The sequence below is a fragment of the Numida meleagris genome, chromosome 5, assembly GCF_002078875.1.
Source record: "Numida meleagris isolate 19003 breed g44 Domestic line chromosome 5, NumMel1.0, whole genome shotgun sequence".
NCBI classification, from domain to species: domain Eukaryota; kingdom Metazoa; phylum Chordata; class Aves; order Galliformes; family Numididae; genus Numida; species Numida meleagris.
The window spans coordinates 70,062,536-70,078,834 of NC_034413.1; the positions used below are offsets into that span (position 1 = coordinate 70,062,536).

A 16,299-nucleotide genomic window follows, 5' to 3' on the forward strand; every position below is an offset into this window, starting at 1 on the left:
GGAACTTCCTCACAACACTATGAACTTTTGAAGATGATAGACAGTAGCCTTTAGTAGGCATCAGCCAGATCCCTCAGCACCGCTGATCCATTCCCTCTGGTCCCCCAGAACTATATACATCCCAATGGGGTAAGTCATCTCTAACTCTGTCTTCCTCCACTGTAGAAACTACATCCCTCCCACATCTCTGCTAGGAATCAGGGACCTGGAAGACCAGAGGACAAGGCTTACCAAAACTGATGCAAAAACAGAAACAAAACAAAAACCATTAAGCAATATGCTGAGATTCTCTGACCACTGAAACTACAGTCCCGCACTCTTAGCTTCCCTCTAGCTGCTAGTGATAACACTTACTTTCTTGCTGCTCTGCACATCTCTTGTTGGTTTGCCCATGCATACAGGAATGCAGTTCATAACATCTTACGTCTCTATATTCCTCCCAAGTACTTAGCTCCTGTTCCCACCTTCTGTAGTCTTTTTTTGTGCCTGAACTCAGTCAGGAGCTCCTTGTTCATCCATACCAGCCTTCACTTGGTTTCTGCACATTGGAATGAACAGTTCTTTTGCTCTGAGGAAATCATTCTGGGGAATAACCCAGTTCTCTTGGGCTTTTCGCAAGAGATCTTCCCAAGTAGGGTCCTGAGCAGGCTCTAATTTGCCCTTCTGAAATCGGTGATTATAATTCTGTTTGCCTTGCTTGCTTCTCTCAAATCTTCAACTCCACAGTCTTGCAGTTTCTGCAGCCCAGACTGCCATTGACCTTTGCATCTTCCACCTGTTCTTTCCTGTTCGAGTGGCATGTTCAACAGAGCATCTCCCCTAGATAGTTCATCAGTCATCTGCATGAAGAAACTTGTCTTCAGCACATTCCAGAAATCTCCAAGATTGCTGTGCACAGCCACGCTGCCCTTCCAGCAGACAATGGGACGATTAAGGCCACCTGTGTGGCTTTCTCCAACGGCCTAACTAAGGCAGAGCTCTGAAGCAGATCTGCAGGTGAAGCATCAGCCTTCCTCCTTTCGCCAGCAGCTTCCCCCCTTCTCCATCCTGAAGACTTCCATCTCTTCCACTTTTTTAACCAGGGTTTCCAGCTGGCACTCCATTCTTGCCACGCATGGCTCAGACTCTCATCACAAAGGCACTGTCAGCCCTCACGGTGCAAAAGCTGCTCGACTCTTACCTGAGCAAACTGAAGTGCCACCTGCCCAGAGCAGATCTCCCCCAAGAAAGGCAACAACGCTTACAGCACTGCCCACAGTGCTCTGTCGGTTTCGCTCTCCCATTTTTCCCCGTAGCAGCCGGGAGCCGAATGCACGAGAATTAACTGTCGGACTGGGCGGCAGACGGAGCCTCTTCATAACCGCGAGCGCAGGGCCGCCCCGCCCCGCCACCTGCCTCCGAGGACACCCCGAAGATGGCGGCCGCACGGTGGCGCCGTGCCGCCACCCGGACAGCCCCCCTGGCGGCAAATGGCGGCGGCGCTGAGGGGCGCGGGCCGGGGCTGGTGGGCCGCGCTGCTTCGCTAACGCAAAAACCCGTGAAGCTGCGCTCCGAGCGCCGCGGTAGGCAGCAGAGAGGTTGTCCGCAGGGTGCTTAGCTGGTCGCTGACGTTCAGCAAGGTAACAGTGTTAAATGTAAAATGTTACCTTTGAGAAACTCCTCTGCAAGGATTTGCTCAAGGTCACGCGCCACGGATGCCTTGGAATCGGTCCCTGAAATAATCTGATTAAAATGTGAAGCCTTTTCACAGTTGTTCCTCAGAACCGGCTAGGTTCTCATAACTGGCCCATGCTTGTAATTTCACCTCTTGTTTGGCTGTTTTGAGGTAATTTCTGCACGCTGACCGCTATTCAGCTGTAACACGTCTGTGTCATTCACTGTTTGGTACCTCACAAATGGCTGCAATGCTCAGCGCAAATTAAGAGCTCCAGAGAAGGAAAAAAGTCTTTAAATCCTCCATGTCATCTCTTATTCACCAGTGATATCCTTTCAGAAGACAGATTTCTGATAGAACGCTTACAAGTTTAAAATAGGGCATTTGCATAAAAGAAGAGCTCTCATTTACAACAAACAAAACTCTGCAAAGGATTAAGCTGCCAGTTGCACCAAATGTTCTCGTCCTTGTTTCCTCTAACTTCTCACTGCGAAAGCACCACAGCAGCATGGGGTTGGTCTGCCCAAGGGACCTGCTTTCGGAAGGCAGTCATTGGAAATAAAAAAATAGTAATAAAAACAGGAAGAATGAAGCAGGCCTGTGTAGACATAAAGCCCAACCTGTTGTAATTCTAGCATCAACAAACAAACGTTGGCAGAAATAGATAAATATTTTGTCATAGAGATCACACCATAGTCAGGAAGCATGAAGTCAATCACAAGTTATCTTGAAACGTGAAACAGCAAAGGAGTGCTGTCTTTTTGACTCGGTTGTGCAGTGTGTATTAAAATGGACTTCATGAACGGTAATGCTTGTTTCCCAGCACATGTTTAGCTGGTAAACTGTTGGACTTAATTAATTCATTATTTGAATTTCTTGAAGTTGGTAGCCAGGACCCAGTGCTGTAATACTTCCTGAAATCAGCAATCCAGTGAGTTTGGTGTGGAGGTAAGAGTTGTGCGATGGCTGTTTGCAAGATCTTATTTTTTTCCTCAAACAAGCGCTGAGTAGTTTGTAACAATCACACATTTCATAACACAAAATTTCATTTCATAATAATAATAAAATAACAAATCTTTGTTAATGTTATATACTCTTTTAATAGTAAACTCATTATTCCAGTAGCACAGAAATCTATAGTTTCCCTAGTTCTTGGGAATTCCTTTAATTCAGTCACTGAGACTAAGTAATTTGTCACAGAACTGTTAGTGTAAATGGCCAATCATCTAATTAATGCCTGACACAGCTGCACAGACAGGTTTAGGTGTAGCTTCATCTTGGCAGTTGATATATTGGTAGGAGAAAACTGCACTGGGAAGAGGCAGAACCCTGGCCAGAGAGTGGCTTCCAAAGTCATCTGTGGATTGGATGACAGAGGGCAAGCCAAGAGGGAAAGAGATGGCCCCCTGCATCTATAATTATGCAGAAGAGTAACCACAAAACCTTGCGATGGGGGTGTGAAATGGTTACAATCCCTATTTAAACACACAAACCATGACAGGAACCAGAGAGATTTTGCTCTGCTGATAGCAAGTTTTTGTTGTTGTTGTTGTCTTCTACCGATCAAACCATGTAATAAATATCTAATCATACCCTAATCTTCAAATAGCAAACAACAAGTAACCGTTTATGTTCATGAGCAGTATCTTGGAAAAGTAATTAATATTTTCATCCATGAGGCAGAAAACAATAAATTCTACTCCCAGATTTCCTTCTTACCTCCACAACTTCCTCATATTCTTCCTCCTCCATTTCGAGTGTATTCTTCTGTCTCTCCCCGGCTCACTGGTGATGCAGGATATGAAAGTGTGAATATACAGTATTAGCCCACAACTGAAAGTACCACTGAAAGCTAACAGTCAAGTTCATAAAGTGCATGGGTCACAGTTAGTAACTACCAAGATTATTACACCATTATTGGCTAATCGAGGGAAGAACTTGAACAACAGAAAGAATTAAAGCTGGGATCTACCATTACTTTGTTTCAGATTATAATGAGGAACCATTGGATTAAGTTTCAATGAAAATTAAAAGTGAAAAATAAAAATTAAAATCAGAGGAAGAGATTTCTTGAAGTGTGATTTGATTTTTTTCATTATGACAAAGTTATATGAAGATTTTTATTTTCTCTGTCACTACTACATGTAATGTTGCATTATTAAAACTCAAGTTTGAATGGGAGATTTATCTGCATACTCTACTATATTCGTTCATAAGTAAAAATGCAATGTATAAAAAGGTTGCAAATATATTTTTAAGCAACCTTAGGTTAATGAGGCAATTCTGCTTTTCCCAGCATTAGCCTATGCAGGTGCTTTGGGTTCTTTTAACTCGCAGCTTTTTTCTCTCTATTTCTTCATTCCTGGAAAAGATCCATACACTGGCTGAATTACGATGTACAGATTACTGTCAAAAACCTCTAAACTGATTAATTAACACAACGATTTTGCTTTGAGGCACAGTTACAATTTTCCACCAGAGAATACAGCCCTGTTTCTAATGTTGGGAGGGGATGAGGCTTTGGAACAGCTGTTCTGAGTCCAAAGATACTTGCCGTGTAAGCTAATACTACCAAATGATGAGGTGGTTTTGTTTAGCTGGCTAAACAGCAATTCCTTCTGAGGCAAGTGAAGTCTAGTAATGCAGGTTAAATATAGGAACATGGAATACTGTCCCTTTTTAGTCCTGGTGTGTTGAGAAAAATTACGAAAAAGAAAAGAAAAAAGGAAATGTTAAACCAAAGTATTAACTATTAAAACAAATGAAGGACAACTCAATCCATTGTCCTGTCCTATGATAAAGTAGGCCAAAGTTTATGAACAAGTATAGAACAGCAGTAGGATCTTGCATACAGGGAACCTCTGTATACAACCGTCACTATTCCAACCGTCAGCTGTACTTCCAAAGCACAATTTCAGGTCCTTTCCTCTTGCTGCAATTTCCAACCAGTCCGTTACTCAGCCTGACAGAAAATCTGAGTCCCATGGGCAAGGCACAGCTGCTGCTCTGAAAAAACTACAGAATCGAGAAACAGCTAGGACAAGATCTAGAAGAAGAAGTCAAATGTGATTAAATGTTCTTACCAGCAACATCTGGTAAATATCCTTAGGAGCAAAGCCTCTCCAGTCTTCCCTCTAGAGCAGTGCTGGGTGAGAGCGAGCCTGGTGCATCAACCTCTGATGACGCATGTGGCTAGAACAGCCAATCTGGCTCCAGCCCGCTCCAATTTCAGCCCTAAATATACTTGGTGACCCCGAAGCAGGCCACCTGTTCTCAGCAAGATGACAGAAAAGGGAGCTGGGCGCTTCTGTGCTCCTGAGGAAACCAAAAACATACCACAGCTTGACTGAACTTCAGCAGGTCTCTGCTGAAATGGATCCTGAGGCAAAGTTGAGGCAATTTAATGGAAAAAGCATGCATTCTTTTTCTTTTTTGTTTTTTCAGAACTGGTCAGAAGAATGTGTTTGAACTGACAAAACAGATTTACTTCCCGCATTGTACCTGAACCAAAGTTATCCAAATTCAAGAATCTGTAAACATCAGGGGAAGGAGAGAGGAGTCTGGACTTCAAACCGTCATTACAGGATTGCTTTAGCTCTTTAAGGAGGTGCATTTAAAAGCCAATACCAACACTCATCTTCTCTTTTTGTGTACCGCATCACATAATTCAATAAGTAATTGTCAAAAGCCCACAAGAGACACCTTCTTGTTCCTTAACTCTTTCCAGAAGTTAATATTTATATCCACATGAAATGTCACGTCTCATTTACTGCTCCCAAGGACTTTATACATTTTGCTGGGCTGGATGTCCTTGGCTTTCTCCTTTAAGCAAGCTATGCGCTTTCAGTTATTTGCATTTTGCTTTACTGGGTAATCCTTCCTCCGTTTAATATTGTTTCTGTTTATAGAAAAATCCTTCAGTTTTTTAATACCTCTTGAAGATGCCCAGAAATTTATTATAGCTTGTTAATGGATTTCCACTAGAAGAACGGCAGCCTCATCTCTTGCTCCGTAATCCAGTTCTGTGTGTGTGCATCCCTGAAATAACTCATGGAGTCATTTTTCTCCAAACTCCTGCTTTGATTAGATGTGTCAAGCAACACCTTTGTATTTGGCATTCTGCTCCTTAGCTCCATGTCTCAGGGACCAACAAACTACGTTTTCCATGATTTCCACCCAACCCCACAACTTCTTTTTTGGTGAAGCTTTAGCATTCATTTACTTGTTTACCTACGACTCAACAATAAGTGGATATTTACACACATGCCTAAATATAGATAAGTTATTCTGTATTTATTTATAACACATAAACACATGTAAATGTATCTTCACTGTGGAGAAGTGAATAACTACTATGCTAGCTGTTACTTATCCTACCATTCGCTTCTTAGAACTGTTAGAATGTATTCCAGTGATACATATTCATATTGGAATACCAGCAAGTATCACTTGTTGAAGTGGAACATGCATGAGGTAAATGGAAGAAAAATGGTTAATATTATTTTTTTTTATTGCTTCCACTTACAGTGAAAAATGATGTCTGCAACTTGGATTTCAAGCTGCTGTTTGCTGGAGTATTTGGAGAACAGCAGCCTGAGCCTGACTTTTCAGAGAACAAGCGTTTCAAAGGCAATACCAAAGTTCTGCTGGGAGATAAGAGCATGGCAAGTTGGATACAGGTTGGCACACCGGGCCAGGCTGCTTTACCTACAGTACATACATATGCATGTGCTCAGCAGTTTGAACTAAAACTTCAGAACGGTGCAAGATGAGTAAGGCAGAGGAAGATGTTTTGCATTTAAATTGCCCAAGATTTTAAAGCAGAAAATATTTTCTTCTTCTTAGCACTTTTAAATATAAAATTCAGTCATTAAGTACTTACTGAACAGTAATCACTGCTGGCAGGGAGAAAGGAAGGAAATAGCGTGCAACCTTCTCTTGATTTAATTAGTAGCTGTATAATAAAAGAGCAATGAAAAAACAACCTATATATACTCACTCCCCTAACCCCACACAGCATTCACACACAAAAACACTGCTTTTTTTTGTTTCTTTTCCCTAGAATCTCGGTTGGAGCCTTTTCAAGTTCCTTTTGGGAGGCAGCATTCCAACTATGAGAAATACGTAACATAATCCTGGAGCCTGATCAATACCGAGGACGAAATACAGAGGATAAATATGTAAGGACTAAAGGGCAACCACACTGTAAACACCCACTCCTACAAAACACCCACGTAGCTTACTACAACCAGCCCTCAGTAACGTTTCTGTATTGGCTTGATCATTCATTCCCTTCTATTTCTCTTACAGTGCATCACTCTTTAGATTCCACGTTAGATTTTAGAAGAATGTTAATTATCCAAGTCTGGATCCTGCATCATGAAGGTCAGGCAGTACAGATCACTGCAAGCTGGCAATTGCTCCTTGAAAGAGAAGACTTCTTGATGCAAAAGACCTTCTATCCATCCTTACATCTGTTTGACTGAAAATACACAGGAAATCTGTAGTGCTGGAGATTTCTTTGGCTTCTCTCTGTCTTGCCCTTTGTGTGGATAAGCTTACTGACATCAGAACTGCTATATTTAACCCCCTGAGTTAATCAGTAGACCACCCGGACTTAACAAACATTCTATCATTGAAAAAGGACACATTTTAATACATCTTCATGCCGTTGTCTCTATTTTTGGACTATTATTATCAGCTTGCTTTTCATTCTCTTCACCTTTCCTTCCTGCCTACCACATTTTGCACAGAAAAGTTGGGAGAAAAAAAAAAAGTGGACTTCAGCATTTATGGGACTCTAGCCTAAGCTGATCAGGTATCTAAAAATTTCCCTTGGACTGCCATCTCCATCAAAACATCTAAAAGTGCACCATAGACTGTAAGACATGAAATGTACATTAGCTTCTGATGCACAGTCTGCAAGACACTGACATTCAACCTGAAGATGTTGTGACAATCAAGAAGCCATAAGCATGAAATCCATTTATTCTGGGAAGAAAGCTTTAGCCAAAGATCACGACACCAGAGCCTTGAAATTAAAACAATTCCTGCTGTCAGCAGTCTCTGCTGGGAGACCCTCGAGCAGTATTTGCATTTGCACTCCAGGGCTCCACATGGTAGAGGAGACTGGTGTAGAAAATGTGAGACAAAAAATCCACTAATAATGAGAATGGGAAGGGGTGGGAAAAGGAAGATAGGTAAGAGGTTTTCCTTGTCACATCATGCCTTTACCTTAGCATTCATCATTCGCTGCGTAAAGAAGGCTATAAGAAGAGAGAGCTGGAAGGGACTGAATTTAAAATCTTGATTTCCCTACGGATGTTGTTAGGAGGACTTACTTTTATTCAGTTTTTCTTACAGTTTCTTAAGAGGTGGGAGAGAGTCCCCATGGTTATTGGGTGTGTTAACCATGACCTGTTACAAATAGCAGTAGTCACATCACTAAGGTATGCATGCTGCAAGTGCCAGCACAGAGTGAAGACACCAATGTCTGCATGAATACTGAGGTAGATCGTTACCCTGTATTTTTTCCCAAAGAATGCTTAGCAGATTGAGAGCCCTTACAGGCTTGACTATCCATGGTTTCTAGATTTGGAATGAACTCAATGATGAAGCCAGGGTGCAAAGGTACTGATCCGTGCCAGGACAGAAATAGCTAAGGGAGCTTTCCCAAAGTTTAGGAAACCTCCATGGATTTTACTCACTACGATATCAGAAGCACATGAGCAAGGCATCGTCAGGGTCTGAGTTCTGAATCTGTGTGCTGCTTAACTTGGCAGTATTGCATTGCTCAAGCTAAGAAATACCTGCACTTGGAATGAATACATACCACACATCTCTACAGTGTAGTAGTGCATCTCCTCAGCCTAGTAACTGAGACACGGTTTTAAGAGTACAAGCAAAGGAAAGGCACTCTTACAAGACTAAACTTCTTCATTTCTCAATATCTGCCCTATTTTCCTTTCTACTCATGTGATAAAAGCGACATATCATTTTAGAATTATGCAAAAGCCACATCACGAGGACATAGCTATATTCGAGGAAAGGAAAGCTTATGCCAGTAAGTTGAACTTGTGCATTTCTGATGGTTCAGCTAAGTTTCCTTTCAATTAGCTGCAGGTGCAGGTTCAAAATCTACAGATGGGGATACAAAATGTGAGAGATATAGCAATGCATTTCTCTTTTAAAATACCAGTCTGGTGCAAACCATAGCGCAGACACATGTGCAAGCATCGCTTTCTTGTAATTGTTTCAAAATGACTAACAAGTGAGTCAGGCTCCCTGTTTTGTGCTGATCCCAGAACACAGGAGGGGAGTCAGTATCTAATTACGCATGTTTTTGTAATTCATTAACAGCTGACTAATTAACTCACTGGAAATCTAAAAACAGAACAAAAACAAAGGACACAAAGAGAACCTTCTCTTGCTCCTGTTCTTTGCCATCTGCAATGCCCATACATTTGTAAAAAAAAAAAATAAAAACAACCAAATAAAAACATGTCGTTTTGCATACCACAGTGACAGCCTCTTCTTAATGTCCAGCAGCCAGCCAACCCAGACAAATATTTGTAAATGTGGATTTTTGATGGATGTGTTGGAGAAGTGGTTGGTTGGATGTTTGAAGGAAAGGATACATGTTCTAAACAGATGAGCTTCGCTTTTTACTGTTGTGCCGCTGATCATCTTTCTTCAAGTATTAATAGAAAAGATTAGATCATAACAAATAATATACCTAGAGGCAATGCAATCAAAATGCCACGATTAAGTCATCTACAGTGTCTTATTTTCTTGTTTATTTTTTGATACTGACAGGTTAATACGCTCCTGAAAGCGACCGCTTTGCACGTTGCCTTGAGTCAAAAAGCCTTTGCAGGAAGAGGGGCAAGGAGGGGAATACTGGTGTGAAACCAGAACTAATTTCATCCTTCCTGGTGTTTCTGAGACAAGGAGATGCAGTTTCACTGGTCAGATTGTTAGGCAATGTGTCTACATGACACAACGTTTGTTCACTACCCACCACCATTGTCAAGACATTGGTGAAACTGCAGTCACTGCTTTTTTTCTGACAGGTCCAAGCTGCAAAAGAAAATCCAAATAAGCATTAACCCAGCGTTTGGTGGTCACTGGATACAGGACTCAAATTTCTAGTAGAAGAGCATGAGTAATAAAAACCCCCAAAACAGCATGGTGTTTCACTTCCTCCTTCACCTCACAACTTCTTTTCAGATGCACGAATGCATCGCAAACCAGCTGTCCAAACAGTCGTAGAAACTTAAAAAATGAATATAAAATACAGAAAAAAAAACGCTGCAGATATAAAACCATAGTGTAAAAGATGCAGTATATTGCCATGAGACATTCATGCCTCATTAGCAGCCAGCAGCAGCCTCTTTGGTTTTTCCCAGCTCAATTTGCCCATTCCACGAAGGGCAGTTTTCTCCCTTGACAGTATCTGTCACAGCTTCCACTGTTCTGGGCTTAAATTCTCCTGCTAACGTTCTCAAGACAGCAACAAGGCTTTGCAGGTAGGCATCAAGCACAAAGATACATTGATGATATCTTCAGGGATTCAAAACCGGCTCTCATTGCGCTGATCAAGTTTGCTAGCATGAGCTTATGGGGTAAGCTTAGATGCAGCACACAAGTCTTTCATGTGTCACTCAGAATTTCCAGCTTTCAGAATATTATGTTGGTGTGAACTGGGAAAGGAAGGGGAGATTCTTTTCAGATCTTTTCTCCTTCCTTCTATTTATAAGATAAATAAACTTATGTATTTTTAGAAGAGAGGTACAAACACCAACTGTAAATCCCAGTGAAAAGCCATGTCTGGCAGCCAGAATTTCAGTTCTTACCCCGTCTCCAGCACTTATCCCTTTGGCAAGTCTCTGTCTCGCTGTTACGCAGTAAAGATAACACAGCTCTTTTCACAAACTTTGTCATGATTATTACCATTGCTGTAAGTCACCAGCTTGCAGCAACTACTCCGAGAGCTGTAGCTGTTGCTTTACAAGCAAACCAACGGGTAATTTACAGCCACAGCCACAAGTCAGCAGCTGCAGAGGGGAAGAGGTGCAGCAGCAGGACTGCTCCAACTGGAGGGCAGAGAACCTCTGGGTCATGCAGGTGCATCATCAGCAAGTAATTCTTCTCCCTTTGTATGAACAGGGTGGGACGAGGGCTCCACTCCAACACACCTCCTTTTCAGTGCCCACTCTTCCTTGGCACTGATGATCTCTTTTCCTTTCACTCCCTTAAGCACGCTAGGATTGTACTTAACTTGCTGAAGGAAGAAATCATGTCTTGCTGGCCCTGCTCAACGGTCACAAAGCAGCACGGCCCAGCTTTGTCACAGCCTGCCCATGTAGTGCTGCTGGGACTTCTCAAACCTACCACTGATTTCAATACACTTGTATTTCTCCCCCAGCTGCTTAGCACATTGAGCAGACACAGTGAATTCAGAAGCTTTTCTGTGGTTTCTTATGGAATGAGCTGAAACAACTTCTTGAGAAAGCACAAATCAGTCCAAGTTCATTTATATCCCAGTCCACATTCAGATCAGTTATTGTCATCGCATAAAGTCTATTTCTAACGAAGCTTGGCAGCAGGAAAGTTTCATGTGGCTTTAAACAGCATTGCCAACTTTCCACATCATCCCAGCAGCAATAGATAAACGGATGGACAGAAACAACCACTGTGTGAAGGTGGTTCCTGCCAGAGGTCATGTGAGATGCAGGGACAGAGCTGAACACACTCCTTGCCTTCAGCAGAAATCACAATCAGACCCTCAACTCTGACATCTTCACTGCTGCCTTTTCAGTACAACAACTGCACTGATATTCCTGATTCATGGGAGAATGGAGGGAATAAAAATAATATTCCAGTTTTAGGCCCCAATATCTTTTTTCACCAAGGGCACGCTTTTTTTTCCAAAAACTTGAACAAGGAATAGAAAGGTGAAATTAAGGCAACGGTCTAAAGGCTGAACGCTCTAAAGGAGTCATTGAAGGGCACGACCACAAGAACTGCCAGAAAACGTCAAGATCAGTATGCTGCATAGAGCTCTGGTCCCAGAGAGATGCACAAATCATTACATCTTCCCATCAGCGTACAACTCATGGACATTGAGTCTCCTTAACCCAAAAGATGCCAACTGGGTAACTGGCTAATGAAGGGCACGGCCTGATAAGAGCTTCTTTCAAAGTGATGGCCTGCATATTAGTGACAGCAGCACGTCTCAATTTCAATGTTATGGACTTTAGTAAATGGTAACCAGTGCCTTCAAGAGCTGTTCTTGGAAATTTCTCTTTTTTTCCTCTGCTCTTTTAGCACTTTTCTATGGGAGGTTACCAACACCTCCAACTGTAAAATGAAGGGGAAAGACTGCAACATGCTTGGCATTCCTAACTTGCATTGCTGGGATGGTATCTCCTATCCTGAAACACAATCCGCAGTAGTCCATAAAATTGATTCAGAGTCGTAAGCCGTGGCCAGCAATACTTTGCAGAAGCAATTCCCGGTGGCAGAACGCTCCATGAAAGGTCATTAACACAACACAAAGGTCATTAATGCAACAGCCACCATGAGAAATCCTCTGGCCTGTTATAATCAGCGCTAACCAGCCACAAGGAAGCCTCTGTTGCTCGTATTGCTCACCTCTGCAGTGGCACTAGGCAATGAAATGACCCCTTCACTCGTACAGTCAGTAAAGTCACGTTCATTGCGTTAAGGAACGGCACCGCCACAAATAATATTTAACTCATCTGCTGTTACGCCCCTCTGTACTAAGAGCAATAGACTCCAGTATCGTGTGCAAGAGCTCACGAGCTAACATTAACTTCTGGAAACTGAAGTCCTCCAGTGACGATCCCTCGGTGACGTAGATGGTGATTTTACCAAAATAATTCACACCAAAGATGGAACAAAAAGGAACAATCGGGAAGAAAAACACGCAAGCCCAAAATTCAGTGCCTAGAAGATGATTTAACGTCTTCACCCTTCACTGCACAACATTTTCAGCACTGGGTACCATGCCATCAGGCTCAAGAATGCACACCCTTAGCTCTGTCCATGCATTGGGGTAAGCCCCATCCTTCTCCTCACCCCACAGCACACAGTTGTCCCTGCCCACTCGCACCACCAGTGTGGGCGATGGTCCTGCTGTCCCATCCTGATCTCTCCATCTCTCCTCACTCCTCTGGGAGAGGCTCGGTGATGCAGCTCATTGACCCAGCTTTCCTGTACCATAGGGAAGCAAGGAGGAGGAAATCTGTACTAGTTAAAATTTGCAATGAGTCTTGCAGACTTTCAGCTCATTTTCTTGAAAACGATTACGTGGGAGGCTACACACTGATGACTTCATGGGTCTTTTTATAAAGCAGCATTATGAGGGTGGATGGACAGAAGCAGCTGCAGAACTGCCCCGGCTCTGGCAGAGATGCTCTGCACCCGGTGGCCGTCAGCAAGCCAGCCCCAGCACCAGGCAGAGGAGACATGGCTGCTCATGGCACTGAGCAGAACACGATGGCACTGATGCTGCATAAGAAACAATTCAGAGAAGGAGATGGCTCATCCAGGTGTGGAAACCTCTTGTGACACAGCTTCTTGTGCTTGAGCTTGTGCTCGGCTTCTAAAAATGAGGCATAATGCAGGCATGGCTACATCAAGCTCAAGTGCTTCGCACTGCAGTTCATCACCTTTGGTTCTAGCACTGTGCTGTAGAGATTCAAAAGCAAGGGAACCCCTGCAGAAGTGCTCTAACCCACAGAGTTATGGAACAACACGTGTGGAATAAATATTTTTGTTTGCTGATCTTTTTTTGCCTTCGACGTTAAATTCAAGCACGTGACTTCCAGTGTTGAGCAGAGCTCCCTGCTGTGGGAGGCTGCGGTTGCTTGAAGCTTAAGGCATTGCAAAGAAAGCCTGCAGAAGCACATGGAAATCATCCAAGCAATCACAGCTTCAGCATGTGGTGCGTGTTCCTGAGGAAGGAAGGAGCTGAAGCAGAGCACGGTCTGCTCTAGCCCTGCCATAAGGGAGAAGCTCAGCACTGAGCAGGAGTTCCACCCCAAATGCTTGAGAAAGATGAAAAACTGCAGGTGTGGCTGAACTGAAGAGAAAGCCTGTGTAACTCAAAGCTTGAGTTAAATACAACAGGCATGAGCCTACAGTACCAGCAGTGGATTTGGTTCTCAGGGAGCAATTAAATGCCCCGTAAATTGAGCAACTGCCCAAGAGAAGAAGTCACCTCCTTCACCCGGCTGCTGTAGCACTTCACTTATTGCAGAAGGTAATAAATGATGTCAAGTTACAAGACATGTTGCACACGTACAAGGGCAGCCAGCAAGCACAAAGCGAGTTCCTTGCCTGCCTCAAAGAGACAGAACGAATGCTGCATGGAGCTGCCTCTTGTTCACCTCGAGGTCTGCTGCCCTTGGCTGCACCTACTGGTGCCAATGGACCAGGGCTAACAGCAGCCACATTGGGATCAGACAGCAGAAGATGAGTCTAACATATTCCTGTCTCTCCATACAAAACTTCCCTTGTTTGCCCAAAGCAAGATGCTGAGCGCAGTGTTCTGCCCGTGGTGACACACCTTCTGTGCCTGGGTTTAGCAGCAAGCCCCTATATCAGGGCACAGGAATTACCTAAATTAACCAAAATGACCCTGTAGGTGAAAGGGGGGGGGGGGATCCGCTTTCCTAAAGGCAGGTATAGGTGACTCCCAGCAGCCCCAGCTCCTCTGTTCCATGGAGCCTCCGCCCTCCAATCCTCACCACCTATTTCTACCTCTTGCCCATGCTGGAAAGCCTGTCGGAACAGCCTGAACAACACAGAGAAACAGATTGCAGCAGATTACAAATAAAAGTCGTTTTATCACAGATTTAGGTCTCCCATCTTTGGCGCTCAAGTACGCAAGTGGTGCTGTGAGGGACAGAAGGGAAAGGGATTTCTTTTGGTGGCAGCACAGGCTTGAAGCACCTGGGCACCTTGGGGATAGCTCAACTACTTCCAGCTGGAAGCTTTTTTTTTTTTTTTTTTTTAAAAGGATTTGCAATAAAAAGGAGCATCCTGCCCCCATCTGGCCTAGCTGGAAAGAAGCAGCCCAGGAGGAGCCAGACAAGCAGCGGCTGCAGAGCCCATTCACAGGGGCTTTGGAACTGGAGCACAGAGCAGGACACAGAGGCTGGTGCATGGAAACGCCCAATAATTCTGGGTTTGATCCAGACTTGGATCCCATCTCCGAGAAGCAGAACAACAACAGCAGCACTAGCTGTGTCTCCATAAACCTCTACCCCATCCCAGCCGGTATTTCTGTCATTACTCAGTTACTCGAAAGCTTTGCACTGACAATGTTCCTGATCCGCAGCGGATGAAAAGCTTTACACCTGCTGCCCACAGCATTCTGTATCAAACCAGCTGGTTTGAAGCCACCACCTTGTCTCTTGCAGAAGCGATGGCACAGGTTCATTTTGATGCTAAGGTGCGGAGGCGACGAGCAGCACGTAGGGGTCTGGGCAGAGGAGAGAGGATGGGTACGTGGGTTTCTGAGGCCCTGTAAAAAAGCTAAAGGAACAATTCTGTCTTGTCCATGCTGTTAGCTGTCAGCAGGCACAGGCAGCACACAAGTGGCAATTCGTTACTATACTCTCCCAGCTGTCTCGAGTTCTCCCTCATGCACCTGGCTGACAGGCCAAAGCAGCTCTGTGGGGAGAGAAAATTGAATAAACAAACGTGCTTTGGAAAGCTGCTTTCTCCTTGTCTGTAAGCGTGCCCTTAACGAAATTCATCCTTCTTTTTTAGAAGTCTGGATGGAAAAAATAAGATCTCAAAAGTTCTTATGAAGATTCATGCATCAAGTGAAGTTCACGGCTTCGTTTACCAGCTCGTCTACTTAGTACAGTGTAAATATTACAGCACCTGTAGCACCTCGCAGCAAATGAGATTTGGGTTTGTCCACTACCCACTGACAGGAGCACGCTGCTTACAGCAATCTGCAACCAACAGGGACACCTGGTGCTCAAACACATTGTTAAAAGCATTGCTCAAAGCCTTTCAAAAACAAACACTTCTCAATCTACAAAGCAATTGGATTTACAACCAACTACTTTCTAAAGGCACGAGAAAGCCCCGTACCGTGCAACAGTAAGGGCACACTTACCATTGTACATGCACACATACGTGAATGTTTCCATATATATACACACACACACAGAGAAAATTGGCAAACCTGCTCTGAAAACGCTATGGGTCATCTAAAATGAAGTAAAACGAGGTAAGTTATCCATCTTAATACAAACAATAATGTTTATTAGTTGCTTATACAGCTCTAATACGCATCCATCAAGTCATGTTTTAAAGCTATACAATACAGGTTACAAGGGGGTGCCTCTTCGAATTCATCGGTATAAGGACCTCAAAAGCAAGTCTCCAACAGTACCTGTACTTATACTAAATCTTTATTTATGTACAAAGAATTGAGACAAAATATTGTTATTCCAAGATCTGCATCGCTTTGCAGGACCCCAATAGCTTGCCTACACACATATACACACACACACACACACCTGGAAAAAAATGCCTTCCAGTTCTGAAAAAAATCAGGCAAAAAGCAAGACAGAACGAGGCTAACAACAAGAATCAGC

The 16,299-nt window shown here is 43.5% G+C and overlaps 1 long non-coding RNA gene across 1 annotated transcript; it reads left to right on the forward strand.

The window, feature by feature from the left end:
- Positions 18-15,791, forward strand: LOC110399253. The gene is made up of 3 exons (XR_002439052.1): positions 18-1,619; positions 5,099-5,261; positions 6,182-15,791. It is a non-coding gene; the product is annotated as an uncharacterized LOC110399253 (long non-coding RNA).